This window comes from Passer domesticus, chromosome 2 (genome assembly GCF_036417665.1).
Source record: "Passer domesticus isolate bPasDom1 chromosome 2, bPasDom1.hap1, whole genome shotgun sequence".
Taxonomy (NCBI): Eukaryota; Metazoa; Chordata; class Aves; order Passeriformes; family Passeridae; genus Passer; species Passer domesticus.
In genome coordinates, this window is record NC_087475.1 from 20,013,237 (window position 1) to 20,028,488 (window position 15,252).

Below are 15,252 nucleotides of genomic sequence, written 5' to 3' on the forward strand. Positions count from 1 at the left end.
TGGTAAACCTAGATCCAGACAGTAGGGTAAGTCACAGTGATAATTTTGTACCCTGCAGAACTCTTTACAATGTTCACACAGGGTTAATATATACACGTTAATGAGCATTCAAATTTGTTCCCATAATTTATCAGAGGGAAGTGGCTACATTTATTCGGCATGCTCATCAGTGCATAACAACCACTTAATGTAACACAGGATACTCCCAGGAAAATTAGATGACCATAAAAATGTCATTGACTTTAGTCTCAGAAAATTTCAGGATCACTGCTCTGCGTTCCAGCTGTTCCCAACCCTCTATGAATTACAAATTGCCCTGAGAGAAGAAGAGTAAATAATATTTACTGCAGCATACATTAGTAATTAGCACTCATAGAAAGGAAGGGCAGAGTGGATTGCCCAGTGCCTTTCACAGACCTGAATGAGCTAAAATGTATTTTTGCCCTTTGGTGAACGGCTCTGTCACCCCTGCTTCCCACACTGACACCAGAGGGGAGCAGCCTCAGACATTAACCCCAGCAGAGCTGACAACCACTGAAGGAGAAATCAATGTCCCCAGACCTGCAAAGATTCTAGGCAACCCTTGTTTTATTTGTCTATAAGCACACTTCTGAAAGAAAGGTCAAACACTCTGGACAGCTCTCCATGGACACACAAGCCAGGCTGCCAGAAAGCCACTCTCTCTTAGGAATGAATTCTGATCCAAGAGTAAGGAGAAAAACAATCTCTCCTGCTGCTTACCCAGCTTGCTCAACTCTGGCTGCTAAAGCCTCTCTGAGGCTGGCACACCGGATATTAACAATTCAGAGCATTTTCCTGAAAATGAGTATTTACTCATGAGAGAGGGGGGAAATCTGAATATCTACATGACATAGAACACCTGCCTCACCCTCCAAATAGTATTTTCAGTGATAGGCTGTGATTAATAACTGCAGTGTACACAGTGTGTTATTTTGATGGTGAAAAAGAAAGTCTGTTTTAAAGAGCTTACTGCTGCTGAGAGGAAACAAAAAAAAGGTAAAACTATATTTTACAATAATGGAGAGAGTTATAACTCACTTTCAGCCTGTAAATATAGATATCTGCTGCTGATTCACAATGAAAATAGGAACCAAAATGGCAAATAGCATACCAGTGAGCCCACTCTTACAATTAGGAACAAAACTCTAAGGCAACATTAATATATACATTCAAATGCAGAAAAATAAAAGAACACAATGTTAAGGATTCCTTAGTGAATAAAAAGTAGTCCTCAAACAAATACAAAGAAAATTAACATGGCTCTCCCTTCAGTGCCCGTGTGCACCTGTAGAGAGCTGCCAGGTTTTACAGGCATGTTTTTGAAGTTCTTGGATCTTATTTCTACAGCCCAGAATATCTAAGATGAAAAGAACAAGGATAAATTAGTGTGCTGTTTCCTATGTACCGCACTGATTGAGCTCACCCTGCTCCTTCTCTGGGGCAATCTCCAGTGATTGCAGCAAAGCTCTAACACACAGGGAAACAATTCAGGAACAACGTGAACCTTTTACAATGAAACCCTGCACTATGCAAAAGTAGCTTTGATTCAGTTAAGAAAGAAAATTAAGCAATGTGTGTATGAACAGCATGGTTGTTATTAGGATCTGATCACTTCCAGTTCTTGAAATCAGAAGCTGTTCTCAGGAACAGTTCTGCTTGTTGTGCCCAGGAGGAAATGGATGGGAATGGGGATCTCCTGCCTCCAGCCTTGTGTATGCTGACACTTGTGCTTGCAAGAACTTTCCTCATGGAATGATTTGACTGTTTGATCATTTTGGATTTTTCTGAATTAGTATTACAGGGTCAGGATGCAAAGGTATCAGTGCTACCTTTGGAAAGGGACCCCGAGCAGAGATGTAGGGAGGAGGTGAACATGCTACTGAATGGGAAAAAATATGCCCAACATACTTCAAAGCTTCTCTTCTGGTTGGTTCTGGCTCTCCTCTCGTCTTGGTAGCAGTCTGAGAGAAGGCAGCAGCATGTAGGCAATTAGAGTGGGGCAGTAGGAGGGAGGCGAGGATGCTGGTAGAAAGAATGCCCCTGACATCAATTATTTCACTCCAGATGAGAAAAAAAAAACAACCTACCAAGGGATTAGGTACAGAGAAAGCAAAGTTCTGCCTTCTTTTCTGAGCAATTTATGCAAAACATTTTGGGGTAGAATCAGTTAAAGGTGCTCTTAGCCTCTTTTATTTAAACAGGGAGAGAAAGGGAAAGGGAAAGGGAAGGGGAAAGGGAAAGGGAAAGGGAAAGGGAAAGGGAAAGGGAAAGGGAAAGGGAAAGGGAAAGGGAAAGGGAAAGGGAAAGGGAAAGGGAAAGGGAAAGGGAAAGGGAAAGGAAAGGGAAAGGGAAAGGGAAAGGGAAAGGAAGTGCCATGAGCAGTGAGCAAATGAAGGCTGTTTTCTTGTTTGTCTGTGAAGTGTAGCTGTTTGACTTCAGTGTCTAAACTTAAGATCCATTTTTAGATTTCCCTGAGACGATTGCCTATTTTCTACTGAAACTGAAATAATACCCGAACCAGAAACACCAGGTTGTTGGTTATATGAAGATATTTGCAAGCTCTTTGTCCTCTGTTAGGCCACTAATTTTCACCAGCTCCGTCTCGTTTCTTTAGGCAGCTACAGACAAAATTGCCCAGCAAGTTCAAGAGTGGAAGAGGGAGGAAAAGCCAGCAATCCCACCATACATACCACTGGATCATAGCCACCAGCCCTCTCCCAAGTATTTCCCTCATCATAATGAAAGTTGTCACTGCCAGGCTTACCTGGTCCTAAGAACTGTTCACACAGGACACAGCAGGCACTGTCAGTCTCCATACTGCCCAGGCAGAGGAACATCAAATTACTTAATCAGACATGCTGAAAAGAGGTAACCGCCCATAAATCAGCCAGTCTGGATTACAGATTTAACACACAAAATGAGAAAAAAAAAGATTAATTATTTTGAAAGGCCTGTCTGGACAGAGGACTTTCCTCCATTTTTGCCACTTGCTGTTACTGAGCATGTTGGACACTTCAGGAGATTTGACTTATTTCATACCCAAGTGTTATAAATAACTGGAGAGCATTTGCTTGTGAATGCCCAGTTTTAACATTTTAGCATTTGCAAATTCAGTAACAATTGTAGTAAAAACTAGTATGACAAAAGACTATAGAGACACACAAGAGACATTATTTTTCTTTTTATCAAGGAAGGGGAATTTTCTAAGGAAAAATCCCATTCCTGGTATAGCATTATAGCAAATACTTAAATGGCCTTCATAGATTTGTGCCTCAGTTTAAAATTCTATACATGACATTGTACTTTACTGTGATTCTATTTGAGTATTAAAATTGAGCTAAACTATAGATGAGCTTAAAAAAAAAACTGCATTAAAGGAAATCATATAACTCAACACATTTCAGGAATCAGGAAAAAATGGATATTCAATTGTCTTTGGTCAGATTGAATGATTTTCAATTTTAGGGCAACAGAAACAGCACTACTTACCCAGAATTTACTCCCTCATTGCTAACTGTTAACAATCTTGCAGGACACAATCTCACATTGAGCTCAACTTCTACTTTAAGGCACCAAAAAATCTATAATTCTTAATGGAAAAGTAGGTTTTGAGGTTTACTGGAGGCTAAAAGATCACTCGTTGGGACGTAACATGAGCTATTGCTATCAAAGAGCAATGGAAATGCAGTCATCAAAGTTACTAAGATCACCTTAATTTACAGGAGTGCAACACACTGAGATCTGTGGCATTACCTTACTAAATCACAGTTATCCATCAATCCAATGCTTATTTGTATTTTCAGGTGCCTCAAATCACTCCAAAAACACTGTAGAAAGCCTGGCTGCTGCAGGGTGTATAATTGTAAGCTTCATTGTCTCCATTAATTCCATTAATTTCTTTTTTACTTGATGGTTCAACATTTTTGTCATTGATACGCCTAACTGCCAGAGAATCTTGGGCTTGGTGGTTATCATATGGCAGTAGGTTCCACATATGATAGTAAATTTACTCTGCCAGTGATAAATACAAGAGCACCTTTGTATGTTTTTGTTGGTTTTTTGAGTTTTTTTGGTATTTTAGGTTCATCAAGCATCTCCTTAAAAAAATCACCTGACTGCCTTTCTCTGTACCCTGATTTCACATCTTTCATACACTTCTTCAGCTTCTCTGTGAAAAAAGGTGTCCCTGCCTATTCAGTTTATACTCCTATGAAAAACTTGCATTACTTCTAATCATTTCTGTAAGGAGTCCACAAGCAAGAAAAATGTTATAAAAAACAGTGAAACAAGAGAGAATATTTTAATATGTATATCAGAAATTTGCATGTACATGTTTCTGTGAGCATATGTGTACAGACTGAATAGCTGAAACATTGGCACTTCAGGGCAATGACACCCCAAGACTGCACAGAACATCTGAATCATAGGATTATTGTATTAAATATTATTGCTTCTAAAAATTCAGCTCTGTAGATAGGTGAATATTTTATGTCAGTGCATGTATGTACTTCTGCACTCCCACCCATGCACCCACACATTATGCTTCAAGAAACCTTACGCATGTGCAATACAGTATGCTACATCTACAATGTAGAATTAATTTTATTATTGCTTATATTCTCATTTAGACATCCAGGCACACTTTGACCATTGCTGCAGCTAAAGAGTACTTTGGTGAATTTTTTGAAGGCTCTTTCCATCCCTAATTCTTAGGGATACATTAAGAATGCATTAGGAATGCTTTTTTTTTTTGCATTTTTAAACTAGCAATATTGTCCATGATACAATTTTGTTGGCATATTTTATCTGTCATTCCATTGCCAGTTTACCTAGTTTTGTGAGGTCTCTTTTCCAGATGTTTTTCACACTCTATTGCACTTCAGGTGAGCTTTACCATCATTTGACATGTATTTGACAGCATTCATAGTGCAGCTCTCTACTCATCACTTGGCTGGCCTTTTGTCAGCATGGTACCTTGGTATTTACCTGTAGTCCTTGCTTTTCTATGGTTTGCTGTTCCCTAATCATAATTCTCTCATCTCATGATACATAATTTCAGTAACAGGCCCCACTTCAGGAATTTTGACAAAAAATTTTAGGTTTTTAAGACAAATAAATTGTTTCAGGTTCTTTTATTTTAGATATGGCTATGCTAGCATCTACAATAAAGTGTCAGTAGATTGAAAACACCAGTTTCTTTTACAGCATCAATGTTGATCTGTGAGTATTGCAGCTCTTCCTGTTCCTATTGCTTTTTAACAACTTCCTTTGATTACTGTTTCATTGTGTTACTCAGTAGTGACACTAGAAAAACTTGTTTATCATTTCCACTGTTGCCACAGAGCCTTTGTTAGACATAGGACTGAATTTTGCTATGCTAAGTTCTCTTCTAAAATAACACTGTGCATTTTGTTCTTGTGTTTCTACAGAATACTTGGTGGAACTGCAGCCAAGTTTTCTTTTAAATAAGCTGCTGCTTAATTACACCAGCTTGTTCTAACATCTCTTCTTTTGACACCTCAGTCTCATAAGGTTTCAGCTTTATTAGCTGGAAAACGGATATTAACAGTATTTTCCGTATTCAACAGGAACATAAGAAAATAATTTCATTTGAAGACTTCATATACCTCCTTTACAACGTTAAAGGGTCATAGGTATGTCTGGGAGAGAGGGAAAAGAGAAATCTAGATTCAAATTCCTGGTCTGTGCCCTTGATTCAAGGACTAGATGGTCCCAAAATATGCAAATCAGTGTCTTTGGATTTTGGCAATACCAAGAAACAAAATGACCACAATTTAATTATCATCATCAAAGAACACTGTTTGTAGGCAAACCCTTTCTAATTTTCTCAATTTCTATACATTCTACATTTTTCTGTACACTAACCCAAAACACAGATTGACCAAGTTTTTTACTAATAATATGTAACAGTTAAGCCAGGGGTTTTCAGGACAACAACTGTGAATTAATTTTGATTTCATCAAAATTCCCACTTTAATTGAAACTTCCTCATCTGCAATTGTCATGCATCTCACTGGAGTCTGGAGTGCCTGAGGAAGCAAACAAAGCCACAAGGAAGAGTTGGTGCCACCACTGCTTCTGAGTGACTGATTTTTTTCTTGGACACTTCCACGAATGGAGAACACCTGCTTGCTGTTTTGGGAACAAGCTGTCCTGGCTTCTCTATAAGCTTACTCCAGGAGGGGGCTCACAGGTGTGAAGGCATCTCTAGTTAGCCCAAAATAACCCTGCCTGGAGGGAAGCAGATCTAGAGCTCCTGAAGTCTCTCTTGCTACCTAGACAGCTCTTGTTTTCACCTTTACGGGGTCTGCTCTAGGGTGCTAATTTTCCTCATGTATTGTAGAAAGAGCAAATCCACCTCCTTTTGGAAAGTCTTACTGGGTGAAAGAACACCTTGTAAATCCTCCTTATGACTTCAGGCTGAAATAGTTATTACTGTGTAAGCATATAGATTTCATCCAACTGTATCTTTAGCTCTCTCCCCTCGCTCCTGCAAAGTCCTGGCAAGATCCCACACTAAACCTGCCAATGATTTTCTTAAGGCAATAACACTTTTGCTAACTTGGAATTTGATGTCTATTTCCCCCCCTTTTTTCACCTTACAGCATTAGCACTGTTGCTAACTTGGGAGACTGTGTGTATAATAAAGTTTTGTAAACTTCCAGTGCAGCTGCCAACTAGAGATCTGCTTCATGTCTGCAGGTGAGTGGCTACAGTGATGAAGGATTTAAGCATGAGGAGGAAGGGTCAGCCCAAAGCACTAAGGAGGATTTCTGCAATCAGAGGAGAAGGGAAAGCTGGTGTTCTGGATGGAGAAGGACCAGCAGGAGTTTCTTTAGAGGTAGTGCAGCAAGGGATGAAGCCCTTTGGCCCAGGACTAGCCTAGAAATGAGTAAAGTTTGATCTGGGTGGACTGCACTGATTATTAGAAGATTAAAAATACCAAGAAACATGAAATCTCTTACTTGGTCAGCCCTTCTCTGTGGGAAGCAGGACTCAAAAAAGACTAGGAAATACAAGGCTTAATCCTGCCTTTCTATTGAACTCTTAGTTCCTATTGACCATTTTTTTGAATTTCATGGAGTGGCAATTTGGTCAGTTGCTCTTCTGTGCCCTCTTTCTATGGAACTTTAAACAAAAATGAACAAAACCTCATTAAAAAAGTCATTAATCAAAGCAAGGCAGAGGTATAGCTCCATTAAACTGTGCAAGATTTAGGACAGGCATGTTTGCATGAATATTCATAGCAAACTCTCCTGCCGCCTCAGTCTGATAATCCCTGTTTATTCAAAAGCAAAGTTATAAACCACTAGATAAACTAATCAAAGGATTTGCTCTACAGATTTGTCATATATTGTTCATGAAGTTGGACATTTATGCTACTCCTTTGAGTCATTTCATACCAAAATGGAGCTCTAGTCTAGCATTTCATTAGATTCATAAGCAATATAGGCTGAAATAAATGAATAAAGGCAGAAAAGTATTGAGTTTTTTGCAGGCAACTTTCCAATTGGAATGTTTTTCATTTCTGTTCAGAATTCAAATGTTGCTTGTGTTTTACCAAAGTGAAATGTGAATCTACACATATTTCAATTCATTTCATGGAGCAGTGACTCTAGAAAGTTGCCTAGATACAGAAGATGACTTAAGGTAATAAGAAGGAAAGTGTCATAGTCACTCCTAATTTCACAGAGCAACTACAGCAGCAGGAATTTCAGTTACCAGCAAATAACATAGTGGCCTGAAGGTGAACATATGGTATTTGTCATACTGTTCAGCTGTGAAACTTGCCAATATGGCCATAGGAGGGAAAAAACCCCAAACCAAAACAAAAGAAACCATGTCAGTGGGGTGTATTACTAATTTGATGTAAGTAAACCATGTTATCAAAGACTGGAAGCTAAATTAAAAGATGAGTGTAGAAAATTCTGAAATATTTAAAATGCAAACAATATCTCCTTTTATTGCAGGAGGCCATGTGATTGCTCATGGTAAGAAATTGAAATAATTGAAATTTAGAAAGTTTAATTATACCCCACTGCAGCAAATAAGAATCTTTATCTCATTGTGCTCATATGAAGGATGGTGTGGGCGAGCATATGGATCTTAGAGATGATTAAATTAGTGACTAATTTACTGCAAAAAGAGAAGAAAACAGACATATAAATAAAAGCTGGAAACAAAAAAATGTTTTTTCTTTTACAGATATGACTAAAAATAGAACATACACAAAATATTACATTTTAGATAAACATAGTAAGGCGCATATTTAATATGAATTCCCTTATATTTTAGCAGAACTTGCACCTGATTGGAAAGGATGGTGGTTCTTTCTTCTCTGCTAACGAAATCTATGACTAACAGAAGGATGGTTGTGTTTGAAATATCAATTTTCACTCACTGTGAGACTTTTGATGGGTCAGCCACTCTCTGATCTTGGGATGATGATAACACAGGTGTGATGGTTGGCACTGGAACTGGCTCCCTCAGCACCAGAGTTCAAAACGTGCTTGCTAATGCTTTCAGAGACAAGTGTGACTCTTGGCATTGTCCTATAGAGGGCCAGGACTTTGATGGTCTTTGTGGGTCCCTTCCAACTCAGCATACTCTGTGACTGTGATAATAATGCTCCTTTCTTGTAAGGATAGAATTTACCTTTTCAGAACACATGGAAGCTACTGTGTTAGAGACACTTTAGGAGATGTGCCAAAAGTTAGGGTCCAAAAGTCTTCTGTGGGCTGATAAACAAAGGAAGAAGTTTTCCAAAGTGCTCAGTTGGCAATAATTTCTCTTCAAGAGACAGCTGATGAGAGCTCAGCACTGTCAAAAAGAGGTTACTTACTTAAGTGTGTATGTTGGAAAGTTTCCCTCAAGTGCAGAGGATTGCAAAAATGAAAATATCTTCCTTCCTTAAATCAAAGTCAGAGTGAAAATAACACTGACTGAAATGATGGTTAACTGATTCATCTATATAATTTATATAATTTGTATCATTTACTGCCACAAGACCTTATTGGGGCTAAAGGCCAAGTATAATGTGCTGTACATGCAAAGTTGTCTTGGTTTAAAAACACATATTGGTTATCATAGGATGATGGTGTAATTCAGGCTAGGAGGTACCTTGGGAGGTCTCCAGCCCACCTCCTGGAGCAGGGCCAGTGCTGGAGCCAGAGCAGGCTGCTTATGGCCTGGACCAGCTGGGGCTCGAAACCCCCTGAGGATGGAGATGGCACAGATACTCAGGGTGACCCGCTCCACTGCCTCCCTCATAAGAAGACAGTTTCTGTTTTTCCACAGCCTGAAACTCCCATTTCAACTTATACCTGATGCCTCTTGACCTCCTAGCCTGCAGTGCACTGCAGTGGGGAGCCTGACTCCATCTCCTGCTTGTCGGTGCTATGAGGTGTCCCTCAGGGGCCCACAAAGCCCTCCTCGGTTCTTGAAGTGGGGCCTGTGGTGGTAAAAGCCAAATCTCCTTCTGACAACAGTATGCAGACAGCTAAAGCCCCTTCCCAAAAGTGTCAGGATCCAGGAGAAAAGCACCAGGACATCTTCTGGCCTTGTGCAGAGCAGCAGTCCCAGGATCTGCCCAAGCCCCATCAGCAGGCCAGGCAGGAGACACGGGCCTCTGTCCCTGTGGAAGTGGGATCTCCCTCTGCCATGCCTCCGCGCCTCCTCCTGGTGCTGCCATGAGTCTGGGATGCCTCCCCGGGCACAGCTTTCTGTCCCCACCTGCCATGGGCTCTCACACTCCTTGCAGGCCTCTGGATGGAGGCACAGCCTTTTCCAGGAGTTGGAAACCTCCAATCTTCCCTGCCATGGGAGACCTGACATGCCCCACAGCACCCACCGGGACCCTCCTCTCTGCTCAGGGCTTGGGAGGGGCCTCTCAACATCTCCTTATGAAATCTTACACAAAGCCTCCAGTTGAGCATTGCAAGAGCATAAACCAGACTTCATTCTGCATGGCATCATTTTATATTACCTTATATTCTGGAAATTATAAAATCAGTCATTGCTGGATGATCTCTCTCCCTTCTCCAATGTGGGCTGGATCCTGAAAGCAGAGTTACTAAGGTTTGGGCAGTAAAAACTGCCTGAAATAGTGCAAGAGATAGAGCTTTTATCTCCTGATCTTACGTTGGTCTTTGGGCAAGGGGAATAACATCTTAGCTCTGTGCTGGGACAAGTTCCCAGTTGGTGCTGACTGACAGAACTCCAATAAGAGTCCCTATCCCTGAAGGTGTTTAAAAGATATGTGGATGTGGCTTTTAAGGACATGGTTTAGTGTTGAACTTGGCAGTGCTGGGTTAGTGGTTGGACTCAACGAGCTTAGAGATTTTCTCCATCCCAAATGTTTCTGTGATTCTATTTCTTCAAGTCCTCCTGGGATCAGACCTCCTGCTCTCCTGCTCCTCCCAGGGACAGGCACAGCCATCATCCATGTCACCTCTACCTCTGGGGATGTGTCAGAGGCAATGGGCATCTTGGCTGTGGCCAGAGCATCCTCTGTCCTTCAGCATGGTTCTCCTCCCCAGCAGCCTTGCAGCAAGACTTGCTCAGCCAGTGCCAGCCCTGCTGCTAAGTTTTAAACTGGTTTGGCTAAACCCCGATAATTTTGGGTATGAACTCTAGTAAACTGGTTTAAATTCAGCCTGCAGTGACTCAGCTGGCATTCATAAACACTAGCATAACAAAAAACTAATTTTAAACCCATCATCATGTGTACAGTTGCATCAGATTAATCGGAGCTGCTTCCAGGAAGAGTTAAGCTAAGCTGGCTCTGCTTGGTTGCAGCAGAGCCCAGGTCTGGAAAAGCTGATGAGCAGATGCAAGACCATCAGTTACAATTATAAAGTACTTCAGCTCAGGTATCTTTGTGTGGCAGAATATAAATTAAGCACCCATTGCCACGCCTTTCTTCATGTGCTTTTGGGGGAGCTAATGAGTGCTTCCCTCCAAAACACCTGCTGCCATCCAGGCTTGGGGCCTGCTGTCCTCTCGGGAAGGCTTGTGAGCTGGACAGAACACTACTCACTTCCATAAAATAATTACAATTCTCTAGAAAAAACACAGTGATGTTATCACTAAATTGGGACCAAGTCCAGGGTAATGGAGAGCACGGAACAAGCGGTCCCCTTCCACCGGATCAGATGCCTTTCTTGGCATTAATTGGGAGTGCGTCAGCAGGGGAGGTAACTCTGTTAGCTAAATGAATAACGTTACTGAAGTTTCTCAGGTTGTCTGTGCCAAATCTGTGTTTAATCGGCCTAACTTGGAAAGGCTATAAAGGATCATTTTATTAATCTCGAAGGTCAGGATTTTAGCAAGGATTTTGAATTATTAAAGAAACTGGCTGATAATTGGGGCAGGAGGTAGAGTCACGCTCACCTTTGAAATCACAGCATCAGCAAAACTTTCTTGAGACCTATTACTGGATTCAAAGGGACTGAGACATGCATTTAGACAGGAGAATTGCATTTTCTGTTGAATGATTTAAAATATATCAGTAAAATCCGTGTGGATCCAGCAAGTTTTAGCATTTGCTGAACTCAGTTGTCCATGCTGATTTCATTGCTTAAGAGACACAGGTACAGCACTGTAACCAGACATTTAACGTTTCCTGACTTTCATTAAATGGAAATCATTAAACATGAAGCCGTACCAACTCGAACAATTGTACTGAGCTATAAAACACGACTTTGAGAGTTTGGCCTCAGAACACCTCAGGGATGCAGGCAGAGAAGAGAGAGTGGATCACCTCTCCTGTTGAGACTACCTCTTGGCAGTGTGAGTGACCTCCTTTTTGCACTGCCACAAGCTTCCTTCTCCTCATGAGGATGAGCTGTCCATCCTGTCTGAGGCTGCTCTGGACAGGAGGCAACCTGCAAGACTTCTTGACCTTTTTTCACGAGCTGCCAGTCCCCTTTCTTAGTGTCCCTTTTTTAGACTACGTGATTAACAAGGAGTTTACTCTAGGCAGTGTCCATCCTGAAAAATGTAAACACTATGGGCTTCATTCCCTTTCTGTTTGTCTAAGCATCTAAACTCCAAACAGGTGGGAAGATGTGGATCATACACCACAGATGCAACAGAATGATAAAAGGAAACAACATCCACTGAAGACCTGGTCTAGTCCTCAGGCCAGTTGGGATAAAATTTCCATGGTTTAAAGCAAATTTTAGTGCCACATTTTTGTTGTGACCTCATTTCTAGAGCATGGAGATATAAGTTGTTCTAATTCACCTTATTAATGAGGAGTGAAATTCACTGCAGCTCTGCTCAGAGCAACAATGCACCTATGGCTGACATGAATTCTCACAGCATAATAACCCAGGCATTTAACTAAAACATTGTAACATCAATCACCTATTGTCATTAAAATCCAGGATCATTTGAGTAGCTCAAAGTGATAATGTCTGAAGTGTTGTAAGATTTCTTTCCTTCCCTCCTCTCCACATGCCTGTAGCAGAAATTGCAATCCAGCTGTATGAAAGGGAAAAAATTATATTCCTATAGTGCTTGCTGACCTAATACCAGTGTTATCATATTGGATGTGAAACCGTGCATCCAGACTTCATTTTCTTTTAATAAGAGTGAAACACTTGCTATGTACTTTCTTCTACTCAAGAATTAAATTGTACAGAAGGGATATATATCTCCTAATAAACTCTTTTTTTCATTTTTCCACTGCCTCTACTTTCTCAGTATCAGCTTTTAAAAAACACTTTAATATTTCTCTGAATGAGAATGTTCTTTTTTTTCCCCACTGCCTGAGCTCTTTCCTTCATATAAATCAAGATGTTTGGAAAGGCAATATGCTTTCAGATTATTAGAAAATAGTTACATTATTGTTTTTGAAAAGGCCAGCAGCCACAAGATGTTATTAAATGCTTTTCTGAATATATTTAATATTCAATTAAAAGGCAGAAGACATGGTTCAAATCAAATCTAAGAATAGGTAGACTCCTTTGGGAAATGCCATCTCCCAAGACTTTTAGCCATAAGGGCAATAAGCCATTGGAATATGATTCCAAAGGGCATAAGCAGCATTCTGTTGTCTGGAGACTCTAAATCTAGATTGGAAACAAAACCCTAGCCGTTCACTTTGTCAGGGGTAGGATTTCACTCTGAATATTTTCTGAACACAGTATTGAACAAAAGTGCTTGGACTTACCATGATTTTCATGAAAGGACTGGGGGTATTTTAGGGATTGTTTTGTGTAGGTTGGAGTTGATGTTCTGAGTGGATGAAACAGCATTTTTATAACACCTGAATTCCACAAGTATTAAATTTAATCTTCTAAAATATGTGTATTTTCTATCTGGGAGTACATGGTGCTTTATAGCTATTGATAAACTAAGTTTTAGCAGTCCTTGGAGATGAGTAACCATGTGCTTCCTACAGATGTAAAAATTAAGGCACACAACACAAAAGTAATTTTCCAACAGCCACAGAAAAAAAAAAAAATCATTTCCTGTCATTCCTCTGAACCACTTCCAGCCTGACCAGACACTTGACTGTCAGCAGTGATACCTACTTTTCAGTCTACTGGTGAGATACATGAGATACATCCCTGTGACACACAAAAAGAAAATTAAGTTACAGCAGGATGTGGGGAAAGGCATGCCATGCTCTGGCCAACATGTGTTCCTCTGCCCACTGTTCTCCAGGTTACTAGGCCAGATAATGGAAAAAGGGATAAAATCGCACTAGGAAAAACAATTACTTTGAAAAGTAGAGGCTAAGTGAGAATGGATGAGAAAGGAAAATGCTTGACAATAGTCTTGAAACAAGATTTCCTACTTCTAGTAAGGCAATAATGTAATTATGTGAGAAAGAATGACATGATGTCATTTTTGATCCCACAGACATGAGACAAAAAACAGAGATAGAAGGCACTTTGATGAGAAGTCTGTAGAAATTAGTTTGTTGATTTGTCTCTGATGATTTCTGGTCACTAATATTTTAAAACAGCAAAAGCAAAAAGACATGTTTAGCTTTATACAGGTATAATTGTTCATAATTGCTTTTGATTTTCATTCATCAGCACTTATACTTCTCAGCAATACACTTGACCTGAAGTTCAATGTCCATAAACAGGGTTTACTCTGCAGTTGACCTGTATCAGCTCCTTGCTAACAAATTATGGGCTGGAATAATATTCTAAGCTGTTCATTTTTACGATGTCCCTGACCATGGCTCTAAAAGGTTTTAAAAATTCATTTACAACTCAGGAATGAGTCACTGCAGCCCTTCATTATGTATGGAGAAAAAAAAATTCTAATGACTTCCACTGGGATGATACTGTGTTCCAGTAGAGGGACTGTAAAATCTATTTCTGCTTATGGCACTTCTGTTTTTTAACTCCTTCTTCTGACTCTCTTGCCTCAAAGAACATTAAACATTCCTAAGAGAGACTTTAGCATTTTTTATATCCATAGCAGCCAAGGGAAACCCAGTTTAAAAGCTCTCCTAAAAGACTTTTTGGGAAAAGAAATTTTCAAGTTGTAGAGGAAAAAACCCACCTAAAATATCCTACAAAAGAAAGCCAGTTTATTTATTGAAACAAAGGATCATCAAGCAAACATTTCTGCTGAGCTCATATAATAAACATCCACAAATCTTAAACTTCTTGTTTGCAAGTCCACATGGGTATGGCAATATTAAACTGATCACCACATATAGCTGCAAATTCAGCAGTACTGGGGAAGAGTCACTGATGATACCTATTTATTATATAGCAATAGTTACTTTAACCTCTTATTTTAAGAGTGACGTAAATTATTGTTGGATATATACTAGTTAAATATGAATATATCAAAAGATACCCATGGTAACTGTCATTAGCTATCAACTCAGTTATCTGTATTTGATTCAGCATCCTGGTACTTTTACTTACATCATTTCAAAGATGCAAGAATGTATTTTCAATGGTTTCATAATTTTCTTTTAGTTACTTTTCCTACAAACTCATGCTTAACATGAAAAAATGGCTACTTTGGGAAAGGAAGAAAAGGAATAAGGTATGTATTTCTTTTTCGGGATAACTGCTTTCATTTCAGCCTGTATTCAGTTATAATTTAATGTGTATTTCATCATGCAACAAATCTGGCTTCACCTCTCAGATTTCCTCCATGACTCTTTCTGTGCCACAGTTCTCTGTCCTGGTCTCAGGTTTGTACATGGTAAGCACTTTGAGGATGGAA

General features: G+C 39.8%; 1 long non-coding RNA gene across 2 annotated transcripts; it reads right to left on the reverse strand.

Moving 5' to 3' along the window:
• Positions 1-1,321: 1,321 nt before the first annotated feature.
• Positions 1,322-9,881, reverse strand: LOC135293484 (uncharacterized). Of its 2 annotated transcripts, XR_010355599.1 has the most exons (4): positions 9,366-9,875; positions 8,444-8,862; positions 2,786-2,879; positions 1,322-1,378 (listed from the first exon to the last, which is right to left on the reverse strand). It is a non-coding gene; the product is annotated as an uncharacterized LOC135293484 (long non-coding RNA). The 2 variants fall into 2 exon arrangements; XR_010355598.1 differs by lacking the exon at positions 8,444-8,862 and having other exon boundaries at positions 2,786-2,913; positions 9,366-9,881.
• Positions 9,882-15,252: the final 5,371 nt, after the last annotated feature.